We start from the raw sequence: 20,416 nt of genomic DNA, 5'->3' as shown, positions 1-20,416 counted from the left end.
ATTGGAGGCTGTTTTAGCACTGTACAGTCGCCTAAGGCTGAAAAGTGGCTTATGTGAAAAATGAGCGTTTCAGAGCGAGAGCAGCCTGTTTTGGCACTAAGCTGCATTTCACTGAAAAAAGGTCTTTCAACCAGGTTTACTAGCCTGAACTGGATGAATTTGGATCTTCTTCATGGCAAAGGAGTTTTTACCTGGAATTTCATTCATTAAAGGTGAAAAGTGGCTTATGTCAAAAATGAGCGTTTCAGAGCGATTGGAGGCTGTTTTAGCGCTGAAAAGTGGCTTATGTGAAAAATGAGCGTTTCAGAGCGAGAGCAGCCTGTTTTTGCACTAAGCTGCATTTCACTGAAAAAAGGTCTTTCAAACAGGTTTACTAGCCTGAACTGGTTGAATTTGGATCTTCTTCATGGCAAAGGAGTTTTTACCTGGAATTTCATTTATTAAAGGTGAAAAGTGGCTTATGTCAAAAATGAGCGTTTCAGAGCGATTGGAGGCTGTTTTAGCACTGTACAGTCGCCTAAGGCTGAAAGTGGCTTATGTGAAAAATGAGCGTTTCAGAGCGAGAGCAGCCTGTTTTTGCACTAAGCTGCATTTCACTGAAAAAAGGTCTTTCAAACAGGTTTACTAGCCTGAACTGGTTGAATTTGGATCTTCTTCATGGCAAAGGAGTTTTTACCTGGAATTTCATTCATTAAAGGTGAAAAGTGGCTTATGTCAAAAATGAGCGTTTCAGAGCGATTGGAGGCTGTTTTAGCACTGTACAGTCGCCTAAGGCTGAAAAGTGGCTTATGTGAAAAATGAGCGTTTCAGAGCGAGAGCAGCCTGTTTTGGCACTAAGCTGCATTTCACTGAAAAAAGGTCTTTCAACCAGGTTTACTAGCCTGAACTGGATGAATTTGGATCTTCTTCATGGCAAAGGAGTTTTTACCTGGAATTTCATTCATTAAAGGTGAAAAGTGGCTTATGTCAAAAATGAGCGTTTCAGAGCGATTGGAGGCTGTTTTAGCGCTGAAAAGTGGCTTATGTGAAAAATGAGCGTTTCAGAGCGAGAGCAGCCGCATTTCACTGAAAAAAGGTCTTTCAAACAGGTTTACTAGCCTGAACTGGTTGAATTTGGATCTTCTTCATGGCAAAGGAGTTTTTACCTGGAATTTCATTCATTAAAGGTGAAAAGTGGCTTATGTCAAAAATGAGCGTTTCAGAGCGATTGGAGGCTGTTTTAGCACTGTACAGTCGCCTATAAGGCTGAAAAGTGGCTTATGTGAAAAATGAGCGTTTCAGAGCGAGAGGAGGCTGTTTTTGCACTGTACAGTCGCCTATAAGGCTGAAAAGTGGCTTATGTGAAAAATGAGCGTTTCAGAGCGAGAGCAGCCTGTTTTTGCACTAAGCTGCATTTCACTGAAAAAAGGTCTTTCAAACAGGTTTACTAGCCTGAACTGGTTGAATTTGGATCTTCTTCATGGCAAATGAGTTTTTACCTGGAATTTAATTCATTAAGGCTGAAAAGTGGGTTATGTCAAAAATGAGCGTTTCAGAGCGATAGGAGGCTGTTTTAGCACTGTACAGTCGCCTAAGGCTGAAAAGTGGCTTATGTGAAAAATGAGCGTTTCAGAGCGAGAGCAGCCTGTTTTTGCACTAAGCTGCATTTCACTGAAAAAAGGTCTTTCAAACAGGTTTACTAGCCTGAACTGGTTGAATTTGGATCTTCTTCATGGCAAAGGAGTTTTTACCTGGAATTTCATTCATTAAAGGTGAAAAGTGGCTTATGTCAAAAATGAGCGTTTCAGAGCGATTGGAGGCTGTTTTAGCGCTGAAAAGTGGCTTATGTGAAAAATGAGCGTTTCAGAGCGAGAGCAGCCTGTTTTTGCACTAAGCTGCATTTCACTGAAAAAAGGTCTTTCAAACAGGTTTACTAGCCTGAACTGGTTGAATTTGGATCTTCTTCATGGCAAAGGAGTTTTTACCTGGAATTTCATTCATTAAAGGTGAAAAGTGGCTTATGTCAAAAATGAGCGTTTCAGAGCGATTGGAGGCTGTTTTAGCGCTGAAAAGTGGCTTATGTGAAAAATGAGCGTTTCAGAGCGAGAGCAGCCTGTTTTTGCACTAAGCTGCATTTCACTGAAAAAAGGTCTTTCAAACAGGTTTACTAGCCTGAACTGGTTGAATTTGGATCTTCTTCATGGCAAAGGAGTTTTTACCTGGAATTTCATTTATTAAAGGTGAAAAGTGGCTTATGTCAAAAATGAGCGTTTCAGAGCGATTGGAGGCTGTTTTAGCACTGTACAGTCGCCTAAGGCTGAAAAGTGGCTTATGTGAAAAATGAGCGTTTCAGAGCGAGAGCAGCCTGTTTTTGCACTAAGCTGCATTTCACTGAAAAAAGGTCTTTCAAACAGGTTTACTAGCCTGAACTGGTTGAATTTGGATCTTCTTCATGGCAAAGGAGTTTTTACCTGGAATTTCATTCATTAAAGGTGAAAAGTGGCTTATGTCAAAAATGAGCGTTTCAGAGCGATTGGAGGCTGTTTTAGCACTGTACAGTCGCCTAAGGCTGAAAAGTGGCTTATGTGAAAAATGAGCGTTTCAGAGCGAGAGCAGCCTGTTTTGGCACTAAGCTGCATTTCACTGAAAAAAGGTCTTTCAACCAGGTTTACTAGCCTGAACTGGATGAATTTGGATCTTCTTCATGGCAAAGGAGTTTTTACCTGGAATTTCATTCATTAAAGGTGAAAAGTGGCTTATGTCAAAAATGAGCGTTTCAGAGCGATTGGAGGCTGTTTTAGCGCTGAAAAGTGGCTTATGTGAAAAATGAGCGTTTCAGAGCGAGAGCAGCCTGTTTTTGCACTAAGCTGCATTTCACTGAAAAAAGGTCTTTCAAACAGGTTTACTAGCCTGAACTGGTTGAATTTGGATCTTCTTCATGGCAAATGAGTTTTTACCTGGAATTTAATTCATTAAGGCTGAAAAGTGGGTTATGTCAAAAATGAGCGTTTCAGAGCGATAGGAGGCTGTTTTAGCACTGTACAGTCGCCTAAGGCTGAAAAGTGGCTTATGTGAAAAATGAGCGTTTCAGAGCGAGAGCAGCCTGTTTTTGCACTAAGCTGCATTTCACTGAAAAAAGGTCTTTCAAACAGGTTTACTAGCCTGAACTGGTTGAATTTGGATCTTCTTCATGGCAAAGGAGTTTTTACCTGGAATTTCATTCATTAAAGGTGAAAAGTGGCTTATGTCAAAAATGAGCGTTTCAGAGCGATTGGAGGCTGTTTTAGCACTGTACAGTCGCCTAAGGCTGAAAAGTGGCTTATGTGAAAAATGAGCGTTTCAGAGCGAGAGCAGCCTGTTTTTGCACTAAGCTGCATTTCACTGAAAAAAGGTCTTTCAAACAGGTTTACTAGCCTGAACTGGTTGAATTTGGATCTTCTTCATGGCAAAGGAGTTTTTACCTGGAATTTCATTCATTAAAGGTGAAAAGTGGCTTATGTCAAAAATGAGCGTTTCAGAGCGATTGGAGGCTGTTTTAGCGCTGAAAAGTGGCTTATGTGAAAAATGAGCGTTTCAGAGCGAGAGCAGCCTGTTTTTGCACTAAGCTGCATTTCACTGAAAAAAGGTCTTTCAAACAGGTTTACTAGCCTGAACTGGTTGAATTTGGATCTTCTTCATGGCAAAGGAGTTTTTACCTGGAATTTCATTCATTAAAGGTGAAAAGTGGCTTATGTCAAAAATGAGCGTTTCAGAGCGATTGGAGGCTGTTTTAGCACTGTACAGTCGCCTAAGGCTGAAAAGTGGCTTATGTGAAAAATGAGCGTTTCAGAGCGAGAGCAGCCTGTTTTGGCACTAAGCTGCATTTCACTGAAAAAAGGTCTTTCAACCAGGTTTACTAGCCTGAACTGGATGAATTTGGATCTTCTTCATGGCAAAGGAGTTTTTACCTGGAATTTCATTCATTAAAGGTGAAAAGTGGCTTATGTCAAAAATGAGCGTTTCAGAGCGATTGGAGGCTGTTTTAGCGCTGAAAAGTGGCTTATGTGAAAAATGAGCGTTTCAGAGCGAGAGCAGCCTGTTTTTGCACTAAGCTGCATTTCACTGAAAAAAGGTCTTTCAAACAGGTTTACTAGCCTGAACTGGTTGAATTTGGATCTTCTTCATGGCAAATGAGTTTTTACCTGGAATTTAATTCATTAAGGCTGAAAAGTGGGTTATGTCAAAAATGAGCGTTTCAGAGCGATAGGAGGCTGTTTTAGCACTGTACAGTCGCCTAAGGCTGAAAAGTGGCTTATGTGAAAAATGAGCGTTTCAGAGCGAGAGCAGCCTGTTTTTGCACTAAGCTGCATTTCACTGAAAAAAGGTCTTTCAAACAGGTTTACTAGCCTGAACTGGTTGAATTTGGATCTTCTTCATGGCAAAGGAGTTTTTACCTGGAATTTCATTCATTAAAGGTGAAAAGTGGCTTATGTCAAAAATGAGCGTTTCAGAGCGATTGGAGGCTGTTTTAGCGCTGAAAAGTGGCTTATGTGAAAAATGAGCGTTTCAGAGCGAGAGCAGCCTGTTTTTGCACTAAGCTGCATTTCACTGAAAAAAGGTCTTTCAAACAGGTTTACTAGCCTGAACTGGTTGAATTTGGATCTTCTTCATGGCAAAGGAGTTTTTACCTGGAATTTCATTTATTAAAGGTGAAAAGTGGCTTATGTCAAAAATGAGCGTTTCAGAGCGATTGGAGGCTGTTTTAGCACTGTACAGTCGCCTAAGGCTGAAAAGTGGCTTATGTGAAAAATGAGCGTTTCAGAGCGAGAGCAGCCTGTTTTTGCACTAAGCTGCATTTCACTGAAAAAAGGTCTTTCAAACAGGTTTACTAGCCTGAACTGGTTGAATTTGGATCTTCTTCATGGCAAAGGAGTTTTTACCTGGAATTTCATTCATTAAAGGTGAAAAGTGGCTTATGTCAAAAATGAGCGTTTCAGAGCGATTGGAGGCTGTTTTAGCGCTGAAAAGTGGCTTTTGTGAAAAATGAGCGTTTCAGAGCGAGAGCAGCCTGTTTTTGCACTAAGCTGCATTTCACTGAAAAAAGGTCTTTCAAACAGGTTTACTAGCCTGAACTGGTTGAATTTGGATCTTCTTCATGGCAAAGGAGTTTTTACCTGGAATTTCATTCATTAAAGGTGAAAAGTGGCTTATGTCAAAAATGAGCGTTTCAGAGCGATTGGAGGCTGTTTTAGCGCTGAAAAGTGGCTTATGTGAAAAATGAGCGTTTCAGAGCGAGAGCAGCCTGTTTTTGCACTAAGCTGCATTTCACTGAAAAAAGGTCTTTCAAACAGGTTTACTAGCCTGAACTGGTTGAATTTGGATCTTCTTCATGGCAAAGGAGTTTTTACCTGGAATTTCATTCATTAAAGGTGAAAAGTGGCTTATGTCAAAAATGAGCGTTTCAGAGCGATTGGAGGCTGTTTTAGCACTGTACAGTCGCCTAAGGCTGAAAAGTGGCTTATGTGAAAAATGAGCGTTTCAGAGCGAGAGCAGCCTGTTTTGGCACTAAGCTGCATTTCACTGAAAAAAGGTCTTTCAACCAGGTTTACTAGCCTGAACTGGATGAATTTGGATCTTCTTCATGGCAAAGGAGTTTTTACCTGGAATTTCATTCATTAAAGGTGAAAAGTGGCTTATGTCAAAAATGAGCGTTTCAGAGCGATTGGAGGCTGTTTTAGCGCTGAAAAGTGGCTTATGTGAAAAATGAGCGTTTCAGAGCGAGAGCAGCCTGTTTTTGCACTAAGCTGCATTTCACTGAAAAAAGGTCTTTCAAACAGGTTTACTAGCCTGAACTGGTTGAATTTGGATCTTCTTCATGGCAAATGAGTTTTTACCTGGAATTTAATTCATTAAGGCTGAAAAGTGGGTTATGTCAAAAATGAGCGTTTCAGAGCGATAGGAGGCTGTTTTAGCACTGTACAGTCGCCTAAGGCTGAAAAGTGGCTTATGTGAAAAATGAGCGTTTCAGAGCGAGAGCAGCCTGTTTTTGCACTAAGCTGCATTTCACTGAAAAAAGGTCTTTCAAACAGGTTTACTAGCCTGAACTGGTTGAATTTGGATCTTCTTCATGGCAAAGGAGTTTTTACCTGGAATTTCATTCATTAAAGGTGAAAAGTGGCTTATGTCAAAAATGAGCGTTTCAGAGCGATTGGAGGCTGTTTTAGCGCTGAAAAGTGGCTTATGTGAAAAATGAGCGTTTCAGAGCGAGAGCAGCCTGTTTTTGCACTAAGCTGCATTTCACTGAAAAAAGGTCTTTCAAACAGGTTTACTAGCCTGAACTTGTTGAATTTGGATCTTCTTCATGGCAAAGGAGTTTTCACCTGGAATTTAATTCATTAAGGCTGAAAAGTGGGTTATGTCAAAAATGAGCGTTTCAGAGCGATTGGAGGCTGTTTTAGCACTGTACAGTCGCCTAAGGCTGAAAAGTGGCTTATGTGAAAAATGAGCGTTTCAGAGCGAGAGCAGCCTGTTTTTGCACTAAGCTGCATTTCACTGAAAAAAGGTCTTTCAAACAGGTTTACTAGCCTGAACTTGTTGAATTTGGATCTTCTTCATGGCAAAGGAGTTTTTACCTGGAATTTCATTCATTAGAGGTGAAAAGTGGCTTATGTCAAAAATGAGCGTTTCAGAGCGATTGGAGGCTGTTTTAGCACTGTACAGTCGCCTAAGGCTGAAAAGTGGCTTATGTGAAAAATGAGCGTTTCAGAGCGAGAGGAGGCTGTTTTTGCACTGTACAGTCGCCTATAAGGCTGAAAAGTGGCTTATGTGAAAAATGAGCGTTTCAGAGCGAGAGCAGCCTGTTTTGGCACTAAGCTGCATTTCACTGAAAAAAGGTCTTTCAACCAGGTTTACTAGCCTGAACTGGATGAATTTGGATCTTCTTCATGGCAAAGGAGTTTTTACCTGGAATTTCATTCATTAAAGGTGAAAAGTGGCTTATGTCAAAAATGAGCGTTTCAGAGCGATTGGAGGCTGTTTTAGCGCTGAAAAGTGGCTTATGTGAAAAATGAGCGTTTCAGAGCGAGAGCAGCCTGTTTTTGCACTAAGCTGCATTTCACTGAAAAAAGGTCTTTCAAACAGGTTTACTAGCCTGAACTGGTTGAATTTGGATCTTCTTCATGGCAAAGGAGTTTTTACCTGGAATTTCATTTATTAAAGGTGAAAAGTGGGTTATGTCAAAAATGAGCGTTTCAGAGCGATTGGAGGCTGTTTTAGCACTGTACAGTCGCCTAAGGCTGAAAAGTGGCTTATGTGAAAAATGAGCGTTTCAGAGCGAGAGCAGCCTGTTTTTGCACTAAGCTGCATTTCACTGAAAAAAGGTCTTTCAAACAGGTTTACTAGCCTGAACTGGTTGAATTTGGATCTTCTTCATGGCAAAGGAGTTTTTACCTGGAATTTCATTCATTAAAGGTGAAAAGTGGCTTATGTCAAAAATGAGCGTTTCAGAGCGATTGGAGGCTGTTTTAGCGCTGAAAAGTGGCTTATGTGAAAAATGAGCGTTTCAGAGCGAGAGCAGCCTGTTTTTGCACTAAGCTGCATTTCACTGAAAAAAGGTCTTTCAAACAGGTTTACTAGCCTGAACTGGTTGAATTTGGATCTTCTTCATGGCAAAGGAGTTTTTACCTGGAATTTCATTCATTAAAGGTGAAAAGTGGCTTATGTCAAAAATGAGCGTTTCAGAGCGATTGGAGGCTGTTTTAGCGCTGAAAAGTGGCTTATGTGAAAAATGAGCGTTTCAGAGCGAGAGCAGCCTGTTTTTGCACTAAGCTGCATTTCACTGAAAAAAGGTCTTTCAAACAGGTTTACTAGCCTGAACTGGTTGAATTTGGATCTTCTTCATGGCAAAGGAGTTTTTACCTGGAATTTCATTCATTAAAGGTGAAAAGTGGCTTATGTCAAAAATGAGCGTTTCAGAGCGATTGGAGGCTGTTTTAGCACTGTACAGTCGCCTAAGGCTGAAAAGTGGCTTATGTGAAAAATGAGCGTTTCAGAGCGAGAGCAGCCTGTTTTTGCACTAAGCTGCATTTCACTGAAAAAAGGTCTTTCAAACAGGTTTACTAGCCTGAACTTGTTGAATTTGGATCTTCTTCATGGCAAAGGAGTTTTCACCTGGAATTTAATTCATTAAGGCTGAAAAGTGGGTTATGTCAAAAATGAGCGTTTCAGAGCGATTGGAGGCTGTTTTAGCACTGTACAGTCGCCTAAGGCTGAAAAGTGGCTTATGTGAAAAATGAGCGTTTCAGAGCGAGAGCAGCCTGTTTTGGCACTTAGCTGCATTTCACTGAAAAAAGGTCTTTCAACCAGGTTTACTAGCCTGAACTGGATGAATTTGGATCTTCTTCATGGCAAAGGAGTTTTTACCTGGAATTTCATTCATTAAAGGTGAAAAGTGGCTTATGTCAAAAATGAGCGTTTCAGAGCGATTGGAGGCTGTTTTAGCGCTGAAAAGTGGCTTATGTGAAAAATGAGCGTTTCAGAGCGAGAGCAGCCTGTTTTTGCACTAAGCTGCATTTCACTGAAAAAAGGTCTTTCAAACAGGTTTACTAGCCTGAACTGGTTGAATTTGGATCTTCTTCATGGCAAAGGAGTTTTTACCTGGAATTTCATTCATTAAAGGTGAAAAGTGGCTTATGTCAAAAATGAGCGTTTCAGAGCGATTGGAGGCTGTTTTAGCGCTGAAAAGTGGCTTTTGTGAAAAATGAGCGTTTCAGAGCGAGAGCAGCCTGTTTTTGCACTAAGCTGCATTTCACTGAAAAAAGGTCTTTCAAACAGGTTTACTAGCCTGAACTGGTTGAATTTGGATCTTCTTCATGGCAAAGGAGTTTTTACCTGGAATTTCATTCATTAAAGGTGAAAAGTGGCTTATGTCAAAAATGAGCGTTTCAGAGCGATTGGAGGCTGTTTTAGCGCTGAAAAGTGGCTTATGTGAAAAATGAGCGTTTCAGAGCGAGAGCAGCCTGTTTTTGCACTAAGCTGCATTTCACTGAAAAAAGGTCTTTCAAACAGGTTTACTAGCCTGAACTGGTTGAATTTGGATCTTATTCATGGCAAAGGAGTTTTTACCTGGAATTTCATTCATTAAAGGTGAAAAGTGGCTTATGTCAAAAATGAGCGTTTCAGAGCGATTGGAGGCTGTTTTAGCACTGTACAGTCGCCTAAGGCTGAAAAGTGGCTTATGTGAAAAATGAGCGTTTCAGAGCGAGAGCAGCCTGTTTTTGCACTAAGCTGCATTTCACTGAAAAAAGGTCTTTCAAACAGGTTTACTAGCCTGAACTTGTTGAATTTGGATCTTCTTCATGGCAAAGGAGTTTTCACCTGGAATTTAATTCATTAAGGCTGAAAAGTGGGTTATGTCAAAAATGAGCGTTTCAGAGCGATTGGAGGCTGTTTTAGCACTGTACAGTCGCCTAAGGCTGAAAAGTGGCTTATGTGAAAAATGAGCGTTTCAGAGCGAGAGCAGCCTGTTTTTGCACTAAGCTGCATTTCACTGAAAAAAGGTCTTTCAACCAGGTTTACTAGCCTGAACTGGATGAATTTGGATCTTCTTCATGGCAAAGGAGTTTTTACCTGGAATTTCATTCATTAAAGGTGAAAAGTGGCTTATGTCAAAAATGAGCGTTTCAGAGCGATTGGAGGCTGTTTTAGCGCTGAAAAGTGGCTTATGTGAAAAATGAGCGTTTCAGAGCGAGAGCAGCCTGTTTTTGCACTAAGCTGCATTTCACTGAAAAAAGGTCTTTCAAACAGGTTTACTAGCCTGAACTGGTTGAATTTGGATCTTCTTCATGGCAAAGGAGTTTTTACCTGGAATTTCATTCATTAAAGGTGAAAAGTGGCTTATGTCAAAAATGAGCGTTTCAGAGCGATTGGAGGCTGTTTTAGCGCTGAAAAGTGGCTTTTGTGAAAAATGAGCGTTTCAGAGCGAGAGCAGCCTGTTTTTGCACTAAGCTGCATTTCACTGAAAAAAGGTCTTTCAAACAGGTTTACTAGCCTGAACTGGTTGAATTTGGATCTTCTTCATGGCAAAGGAGTTTTTACCTGGAATTTCATTCATTAAAGGTGAAAAGTGGCTTATGTCAAAAATGAGCGTTTCAGAGCGATTGGAGGCTGTTTTAGCGCTGAAAAGTGGCTTATGTGAAAAATGAGCGTTTCAGAGCGAGAGCAGCCTGTTTTTGCACTAAGCTGCATTTCACTGAAAAAAGGTCTTTCAAACAGGTTTACTAGCCTGAACTGGTTGAATTTGGATCTTCTTCATGGCAAAGGAGTTTTTACCTGGAATTTCATTCATTAAAGGTGAAAAGTGGCTTATGTCAAAAATGAGCGTTTCAGAGCGATTGGAGGCTGTTTTAGCACTGTACAGTCGCCTAAGGCTGAAAAGTGGCTTATGTGAAAAATGAGCGTTTCAGAGCGAGAGCAGCCTGTTTTTGCACTAAGCTGCATTTCACTGAAAAAAGGTCTTTCAAACAGGTTTACTAGCCTGAACTTGTTGAATTTGGATCTTCTTCATGGCAAAGGAGTTTTCACCTGGAATTTAATTCATTAAGGCTGAAAAGTGGGTTATGTCAAAAATGAGCGTTTCAGAGCGATTGGAGGCTGTTTTAGCACTGTACAGTCGCCTAAGGCTGAAAAGTGGCTTATGTGAAAAATGAGCGTTTCAGAGCGAGAGCAGCCTGTTTTGGCACTTAGCTGCATTTCACTGAAAAAAGGTCTTTCAACCAGGTTTACTAGCCTGAACTGGATGAATTTGGATCTTCTTCATGGCAAAGGAGTTTTTACCTGGAATTTCATTCATTAAAGGTGAAAAGTGGCTTATGTCAAAAATGAGCGTTTCAGAGCGATTGGAGGCTGTTTTAGCGCTGAAAAGTGGCTTATGTGAAAAATGAGCGTTTCAGAGCGAGAGCAGCCTGTTTTTGCACTAAGCTGCATTTCACTGAAAAAAGGTCTTTCAAACAGGTTTACTAGCCTGAACTTGTTGAATTTGGATCTTCTTCATGGCAAAGGAGTTTTTACCTGGAATTTCATTCATTAGAGGTGAAAAGTGGCTTATGTCAAAAATGAGCGTTTCAGAGCGATTGGAGGCTGTTTTAGCACTGTACAGTCGCCTAAGGCTGAAAAGTGGCTTATGTGAAAAATGAGCGTTTCAGAGCGAGAGGAGGCTGTTTTTGCACTGTACAGTCGCCTATAAGGCTGAAAAGTGGCTTATGTGAAAAATGAGCGTTTCAGAGCGAGAGCAGCCTGTTTTGGCACTAAGCTGCATTTCACTGAAAAAAGGTCTTTCAACCAGGTTTACTAGCCTGAACTGGATGAATTTGGATCTTCTTCATGGCAAAGGAGTTTTTACCTGGAATTTCATTCATTAAAGGTGAAAAGTGGCTTATGTCAAAAATGAGCGTTTCAGAGCGATTGGAGGCTGTTTTAGCGCTGAAAAGTGGCTTATGTGAAAAATGAGCGTTTCAGAGCGAGAGCAGCCTGTTTTTGCACTAAGCTGCATTTCACTGAAAAAAGGTCTTTCAAACAGGTTTACTAGCCTGAACTGGTTGAATTTGGATCTTCTTCATGGCAAAGGAGTTTTTACCTGGAATTTAATTCATTAAGGGTGAAAAGTGGGTTATGTGAAAAATGAGCGTTTCAGAGCGAGAGCAGCCTGTTTTTGCACTAAGCTGCATTTCACTGAAAAAAGGTCTTTCAAACAGGTTTACTAGCCTGAACTGGTTGAATTTGGATCTTCTTCATGGCAAAGGAGTTTTTACCTGGAATTTCATTCATTAAAGGTGAAAAGTGGCTTATGTCAAAAATGAGCGTTTCAGAGCGATTGGAGGCTGTTTTAGCGCTGAAAAGTGGCTTATGTGAAAAATGAGCGTTTCAGAGCGAGAGCAGCCTGTTTTTGCACTAAGCTGCATTTCACTGAAAAAAGGTCTTTCAACCAGGTTTACTAGCCTGAACTGGTTGAATTTGGATCTTCTTCATGGCAAAGGAGTTTTTACCTGGAATTTCATTCATTAAAGGTGAAAAGTGGCTTATGTCAAAAATGAGCGTTTCAGAGCAATTGGAGGCTGTTTTAGCGCTGAAAAGTGGCTTATGTGAAAAATGAGCGTTTCAGAGCGAGAGCAGCCTGTTTTTGCACTAAGCTGCATTTCACTGAAAAAAGGTCTTTCAAACAGGTTTACTAGCCTGAACTGGTTGAATTTGGATCTTCTTCATGGCAAAGGAGTTTTTACCTGGAATTTCATTTATTAAAGGTGAAAAGTGGCTTATGTCAAAAATGAGCGTTTCAGAGCGATTGGAGGCTGTTTTAGCACTGTACAGTCGCCTAAGGCTGAAAAGTGGCTTTTGTGAAAAATGAGCGTTTCAGAGCGAGAGCAGCCTGTTTTTGCACTAAGCTGCATTTCACTGAAAAAAGGTCTTTCAAACAGGTTTACTAGCCTGAACTGGTTGAATTTGGATCTTCTTCATGGCAAAGGAGTTTTTACCTGGAATTTCATTCATTAAAGGTGAAAAGTGGCTTATGTCAAAAATGAGCGTTTCAGAGCGATTGGAGGCTGTTTTAGCGCTGAAAAGTGGCTTATGTGAAAAATGAGCGTTTCAGAGCGAGAGCAGCCTGTTTTTGCACTAAGCTGCATTTCACTGAAAAAAGGTCTTTCAAACAGGTTTACTAGCCTGAACTGGTTGAATTTGGATCTTCTTCATGGCAAATGAGTTTTTACCTGGAATTTAATTCATTAAGGCTGAAAAGTGGGTTATGTCAAAAATGAGCGTTTCAGAGCGAGAGGAGGCTGTTTTTGCACTGTACAGTCGCCTAAGGCTGAAAAGTGGCTTATGTGAAAAATGAGCGTTTCAGAGCGAGAGGAGACTGTTTTTGCACTGTACAGTCGCCTATAAGGCTGAAAAGTGGCTTATGTGAAAAATGAGCGTTTCAGAGCGAGAGCAGCCTGTTTTTGCACTAAGCTGCATTTCACTGAAAAAAGGTCTTTCAAACAGGTTTACTAGCCTGAACTGGTTGAATTTGGATCTTCTTCATGGCAAAGGAGTTTTTACCTGGAATTTCATTCATTAAAGGTGAAAAGTGGCTTATGTCAAAAATGAGCGTTTCAGAGCGATTGGAGGCTGTTTTAGCGCTGAAAAGTGGCTTATGTGAAAAATGAGCGTTTCAGAGCGAGAGCAGCCTGTTTTTGCACTAAGCTGCATTTCACTGAAAAAAGGTCTTTCAAACAGGTTTACTAGCCTGAACTGGTTGAATTTGGATCTTCTTCATGGCAAATGAGTTTTTACCTGGAATTTAATTCATTAAGGCTGAAAAGTGGGTTATGTCAAAAATGAGCGTTTCAGAGCGAGAGGAGGCTGTTTTTGCACTGTACAGTCGCCTAAGGCTGAAAAGTGGCTTATGTGAAAAATGAGCGTTTCAGAGCGAGAGGAGACTGTTTTTGCACTGTACAGTCGCCTATAAGGCTGAAAAGTGGCTTATGTGAAAAATGAGCGTTTCAGAGCGAGAGCAGCCTGTTTTTGCACTAAGCTGCATTTCACTGAAAAAAGGTCTTTCAAACAGGTTTACTAGCCTGAACTGGTTGAATTTGGATCTTCATGGCAAAGGAGTTTTTACCTGGAATTTCATTCATTAAAGGTGAAAAGTGGCTTATGTCAAAAATGAGCGTTTCAGAGCGATTGGAGGCTGTTTTAGCGCTGAAAAGTGGCTTATGTGAAAAATGAGCGTTTCAGAGCGAGAGCAGCCTGTTTTTGCACTAAGCTGCATTTCACTGAAAAAAGGTCTTTCAAACAGGTTTACTAGCCTGAACTGGTTGAATTTGGATCTTCTTCATGGCAAAGGAGTTTTTACCTGGAATTTCATTCATTAAAGGTGAAAAGTGGCTTATGTCAAAAATGAGCGTTTCAGAGCGATTGGAGGCTGTTTTAGCACTGTACAGTCGCCTATAAGGCTGAAAAGTGGCTTATGTGAAAAATGAGCGTTTCAGAGCGAGAGGAGGCTGTTTTTGCACTGTACAGTCGCCTATAAGGCTGAAAAGTGGCTTATGTGAAAAATGAGCGTTTCAGAGCGAGAGCAGCCTGTTTTTGCACTAAGCTGCATTTCACTGAAAAAAGGTCTTTCAAACAGGTTTACTAGCCTGAACTGGTTGAATTTGGATCTTCTTCATGGCAAATGAGTTTTTACCTGGAATTTAATTCATTAAGGCTGAAAAGTGGGTTATGTCAAAAATGAGCGTTTCAGAGCGATAGGAGGCTGTTTTAGCACTGTACAGTCGCCTAAGGCTGAAAAGTGGCTTATGTGAAAAATGAGCGTTTCAGAGCGAGAGCAGCCTGTTTTTGCACTAAGCTGCATTTCACTGAAAAAAGGTCTTTCAAACAGGTTTACTAGCCTGAACTGGTTGAATTTGGATCTTCTTCATGGCAAAGGAGTTTTTACCTGGAATTTCATTCATTAAAGGTGAAAAGTGGCTTATGTCAAAAATGAGCGTTTCAGAGCGATTGGAGGCTGTTTTAGCGCTGAAAAGTGGCTTATGTGAAAAATGAGCGTTTCAGAGCGAGAGCAGCCTGTTTTTGCACTAAGCTGCATTTCACTGAAAAAAGGTCTTTCAAACAGGTTTACTAGCCTGAACTGGTTGAATTTGGATCTTCTTCATGGCAAAGGAGTTTTTACCTGGAATTTCATTCATTAAAGGTGAAAAGTGGCTTATGTCAAAAATGAGCGTTTCAGAGCGATTGGAGGCTGTTTTAGCGCTGAAAAGTGGCTTATGTGAAAAATGAGCGTTTCAGAGCGAGAGCAGCCTGTTTTTGCACTAAGCTGCATTTCACTGAAAAAAGGTCTTTCAAACAGGTTTACTAGCCTGAACTGGTTGAATTTGGATCTTCTTCATGGCAAAGGAGTTTTTACCTGGAATTTCATTTATTAAAGGTGAAAAGTGGCTTATGTCAAAAATGAGCGTTTCAGAGCGATTGGAGGCTGTTTTAGCACTGTACAGTCGCCTAAGGCTGAAAAGTGGCTTATGTGAAAAATGAGCGTTTCAGAGCGAGAGCAGCCTGTTTTTGCACTAAGCTGCATTTCACTGAAAAAAGGTCTTTCAAACAGGTTTACTAGCCTGAACTGGTTGAATTTGGATCTTCTTCATGGCAAAGGAGTTTTTACCTGGAATTTCATTCATTAAAGGTGAAAAGTGGCTTATGTCAAAAATGAGCGTTTCAGAGCGATTGGAGGCTGTTTTAGCACTGTACAGTCGCCTAAGGCTGAAAAGTGGCTTATGTGAAAAATGAGCGTTTCAGAGCGAGAGCAGCCTGTTTTGGCACTAAGCTGCATTTCACTGAAAAAAGGTCTTTCAACCAGGTTTACTAGCCTGAACTGGATGAATTTGGATCTTCTTCATGGCAAAGGAGTTTTTACCTGGAATTTCATTCATTAAAGGTGAAAAGTGGCTTATGTCAAAAATGAGCGTTTCAGAGCGATTGGAGGCTGTTTTAGCGCTGAAAAGTGGCTTATGTGAAAAATGAGCGTTTCAGAGCGAGAGCAGCCTGTTTTTGCACTAAGCTGCATTTCACTGAAAAAAGGTCTTTCAAACAGGTTTACTAGCCTGAACTGGTTGAATTTGGATCTTCTTCATGGCAAATGAGTTTTTACCTGGAATTTAATTCATTAAGGCTGAAAAGTGGGTTATGTCAAAAATGAGCGTTTCAGAGCGATAGGAGGCTGTTTTAGCACTGTACAGTCGCCTAAGGCTGAAAAGTGGCTTATGTGAAAAATGAGCGTTTCAGAGCGAGAGCAGCCTGTTTTTGCACTAAGCTGCATTTCACTGAAAAAAGGTCTTTCAAACAGGTTTACTAGCCTGAACTGGTTGAATTTGGATCTTCTTCATGGCAAAGGAGTTTTTACCTGGAATTTCATTCATTAAAGGTGAAAAGTGGCTTATGTCAAAAATGAGCGTTTCAGAGCGATTGGAGGCTGTTTTAGCACTGTACAGTCGCCTAAGGCTGAAAAGTGGCTTATGTGAAAAATGAGCGTTTCAGAGCGAGAGCAGCCTGTTTTTGCACTAAGCTGCATTTCACTGAAAAAAGGTCTTTCAAACAGGTTTACTAGCCTGAACTGGTTGAATTTGGATCTTCTTCATGGCAAAGGAGTTTTTACCTGGAATTTCATTCATTAAAGGTGAAAAGTGGCTTATGTCAAAAATGAGCGTTTCAGAGCGATTGGAGGCTGTTTTAGCACTGTACAGTCGCCTAAGGCTGAAAAGTGGCTTATGTGAAAAATGAGCGTTTCAGAGCGAGAGCAGCCTGTTTTGGCACTAAGCTGCATTTCACTGAAAAAAGGTCTTTCAACCAGGTTTACTAGCCTGAACTGGATGAATTTGGATCTTCTTCATGGCAAAGGAGTTTTTACCTGGAATTTCATTCATTAAAGGTGAAAAGTGGCTTATGTCAAAAATGAGCGTTTCAGAGCGATTGGAGGCTGTTTTAGCGCTGAAAAGTGGCTTATGTGAAAAATGAGCGTTTCAGAGCGAGAGCAGCCTGTTTTTGCACTAAGCTGCATTTCACTGAAAAAAGGTCTTTCAAACAGGTTTACTAGCCTGAACTGGTTGAATTTGGATCTTCTTCATGGCAAAGGAGTTTTTACCTGGAATTTCATTTATTAAAGGTGAAAAGTGGCTTATGTCAAAAATGAGCGTTTCAGAGCGATTGGAGGCTGTTTTAGCACTGTACAGTCGCCTAAGGCTGAAAAGTGGCTTATGTGAAAAATGAGCGTTTCAGAGCGAGAGCAGCCTGTTTTTGCACTAAGCTGCATTTCACTGAAAAAAGGTCTTTCAAACAGGTTTACTAGCCTGAACTGGTTGAATTTGGATCTTCTTCATGGCAAAGGAGTTTTTACCTGGAATTTCATTCATTAAAGGTGAAAAGTGGCTTATGTCAAAAATGAGCGTTTCAGAGCGATTGGAGGCTGTTTTAGCACTGTACAGTCGCCTAAGGCTGAAAAGTGGCTTATGTGAAAAATGAGCGTTTCAGAGCGAGAGCAGCCTGTTTTGGCACTAAGCTGCATTTCACTGAAAAAAGGTCTTTCAACCAGGTTTACTAGCCTGAACTGGATGAATTTGGATCTTCTTCATGGCAAAGGAGTTTTTACCTGGAATTTCATTCATTAAAGGTGAAAAGTGGCTTATGTCAAAAATGAGCGTTTCAGAGCGATTGGAGGCTGTTTTAGCGCTGAAAAGTGGCTTATGTGAAAAATGAGCGTTTCAGAGCGAGAGCAGCCTGTTTTTGCACTAAGCTGCATTTCACTGAAAAAAGGTCTTTCAAACAGGTTTACTAGCCTGAACTGGTTGAATTTGGATCTTCTTCATGGCAAAGGAGTTTTTACCTGGAATTTCATTCATTAAAGGTGAAAAGTGGCTTATGTCAAAAATGAGCGTTTCAGAGCGATTGGAGGCTGTTTTAGCGCTGAAAAGTGGCTTATGTGAAAAATGAGCGTTTCAGAGCGAGAGCAGCCTGTTTTTGCACTAAGCTGCATTTCACTGAAAAAAGGTCTTTCAAACAGGTTTACTAGCCTGAACTGGTTGAATTTGGATCTTCTTCATGGCAAAGGAGTTTTTACCTGGAATTTCATTTATTAAAGGTGAAAAGTGGCTTATGTCAAAAATGAGCGTTTCAGAGCGATTGGAGGCTGTTTTAGCACTGTACAGTCGCCTAAGGCTGAAAAGTGGCTTATGTGAAAAATGAGCGTTTCAGAGCGAGAGCAGCCTGTTTTTGCACTAAGCTGCATTTCACTGAAAAAAGGTCTTTCAAACAGGTTTACTAGCCTGAACTGGTTGAATTTGGATCTTCTTCATGGCAAAGGAGTTTTTACCTGGAATTTCATTCATTAAAGGTGAAAAGTGGCTTATGTCAAAAATGAGCGTTTCAGAGCGATTGGAGGCTGTTTTAGCGCTGAAAAGTGGCTTTTGTGAAAAATGAGCGTTTCAGAGCGAGAGCAGCCTGTTTTTGCACTAAGCTGCATTTCACTGAAAAAAGGTCTTTCAAACAGGTTTACTAGCCTGAACTGGTTGAATTTGGATCTTCTTCATGGCAAAGGAGTTTTTACCTGGAATTTCATTCATTAAAGGTGAAAAGTGGCTTATGTCAAAAATGAGCGTTTCAGAGCGATTGGAGGCTGTTTTAGCGCTGAAAAGTGGCTTATGTGAAAAATGAGCGTTTCAGAGCGAGAGCAGCCTGTTTTTGCACTAAGCTGCATTTCACTGAAAAAAGGTCTTTCAAACAGGTTTACTAGCCTGAACTGGTTGAATTTGGATCTTATTCATGGCAAAGGAGTTTTTACCTGGAATTTCATTCATTAAAGGTGAAAAGTGGCTTATGTCAAAAATGAGCGTTTCAGAGCGATTGGAGGCTGTTTTAGCACTGTACAGTCGCCTAAGGCTGAAAAGTGGCTTATGTGAAAAATGAGCGTTTCAGAGCGAGAGCAGCCTGTTTTTGCACTAAGCTGCATTTCACTGAAAAAAGGTCTTTCAAACAGGTTTACTAGCCTGAACTTGTTGAATTTGGATCTTCTTCATGGCAAAGGAGTTTTCACCTGGAATTTAATTCATTAAGGCTGAAAAGTGGGTTATGTCAAAAATGAGCGTTTCAGAGCGATTGGAGGCTGTTTTAGCACTGTACAGTCGCCTAAGGCTGAAAAGTGGCTTATGTGAAAAATGAGCGTTTCAGAGCGAGAGCAGCCTGTTTTTGCACTAAGCTGCATTTCACTGAAAAAAGGTCTTTCAAACAGGTTTACTAGCCTGAACTTGTTGAATTTGGATCTTCTTCATGGCAAAGGAGTTTTTACCTGGAATTTCATTCATTAGAGGTGAAAAGTGGCTTATGTCAAAAATGAGCGTTTCAGAGCGATTGGAGGCTGTTTTAGCACTGTACAGTCGCCTAAGGCTGAAAAGTGGCTTATGTGAAAAATGAGCGTTTCAGAGCGAGAGGAGGCTGTTTTTGCACTGTACAGTCGCCTATAAGGCTGAAAAGTGGCTTATGTGAAAAATGAGCGTTTCAGAGCGAGAGCAGCCTGTTTTGGCACTAAGCTGCATTTCACTGAAAAAAGGTCTTTCAACCAGGTTTACTAGCCTGAACTGGATGAATTTGGATCTTCTTCATGGCAAAGGAGTTTTTACCTGGAATTTCATTCATTAAAGGTGAAAAGTGGCTTATGTCAAAAATGAGCGTTTCAGAGCGATTGGAGGCTGTTTTAGCGCTGAAAAGTGGCTTATGTGAAAAATGAGCGTTTCAGAGCGAGAGCAGCCTGTTTTTGCACTAAGCTGCATTTCACTGAAAAAAGGTCTTTCAAACAGGTTTACTAGCCTGAACTGGTTGAATTTGGATCTTCTTCATGGCAAAGGAGTTTTTACCTGGAATTTCATTCATTAAAGGTGAAAAGTGGCTTATGTCAAAAATGAGCGTTTCAGAGCGATTGGAGGCTGTTTTAGCGCTGAAAAGTGGCTTTTGTGAAAAATGAGCGTTTCAGAGCGAGAGCAGCCTGTTTTTGCACTAAGCTGCATTTCACTGAAAAAAGGTCTTTCAAACAGGTTTACTAGCCTGAACTGGTTGAATTTGGATCTTCTTCATGGCAAAGGAGTTTTTACCTGGAATTTCATTCATTAAAGGTGAAAAGTGGCTTATGTCAAAAATGAGCGTTTCAGAGCGATTGGAGGCTGTTTTAGCGCTGAAAAGTGGCTTATGTGAAAAATGAGCGTTTCAGAGCGAGAGCAGCCTGTTTTTGCACTAAGCTGCATTTCACTGAAAAAAGGTCTTTCAAACAGGTTTACTAGCCTGAACTGGTTGAATTTGGATCTTCTTCATGGCAAAGGAGTTTTTACCTGGAATTTCATTCATTAAAGGTGAAAAGTGGCTATGTCAAAAATGAGCGTTTCAGAGCGATTGGAGGCTGTTTTAGCACTGTACAGTCGCCTAAGGCTGAAAAGTGGCTTATGTGAAAAATGAGCGTTTCAGAGCGAGAGCAGCCTGTTTTTGCACTAAGCTGCATTTCACTGAAAAAAGGTCTTTCAAACAGGTTTACTAGCCTGAACTTGTTGAATTTGGATCTTCTTCATGGCAAAGGAGTTTTCACCTGGAATTTAATTCATTAAGGCTGAAAAGTGGGTTATGTCAAAATGAGCGTTTCAGAGCGATTGGAGGCTGTTTTAGCACTGTACAGTCGCCTAAGGCTGAAAAGTGGCTTATGTGAAAAATGAGCGTTTCAGAGCGAGAGCAGCCTGTTTTGGCACTTAGCTGCATTTCACTGAAAAAAGGTCTTTCAACCAGGTTTACTAGCCTGAACTGGATGAATTTGGATCTTCTTCATGGCAAAGGAGTTTTTACCTGGAATTTCATTCATTAAAGGTGAACAGTGGCTTATGTCAAAAATGAGCGTTTCAGA

Source organism: Pagrus pagrus (genome assembly GCF_965226575.1).
Source record: "Pagrus pagrus genome assembly, contig: HAP1_SCAFFOLD_105, whole genome shotgun sequence".
Taxonomy (NCBI): domain Eukaryota; kingdom Metazoa; phylum Chordata; class Actinopteri; order Spariformes; family Sparidae; genus Pagrus; species Pagrus pagrus.
This window is presented reverse-complemented; position numbering follows the sequence as displayed.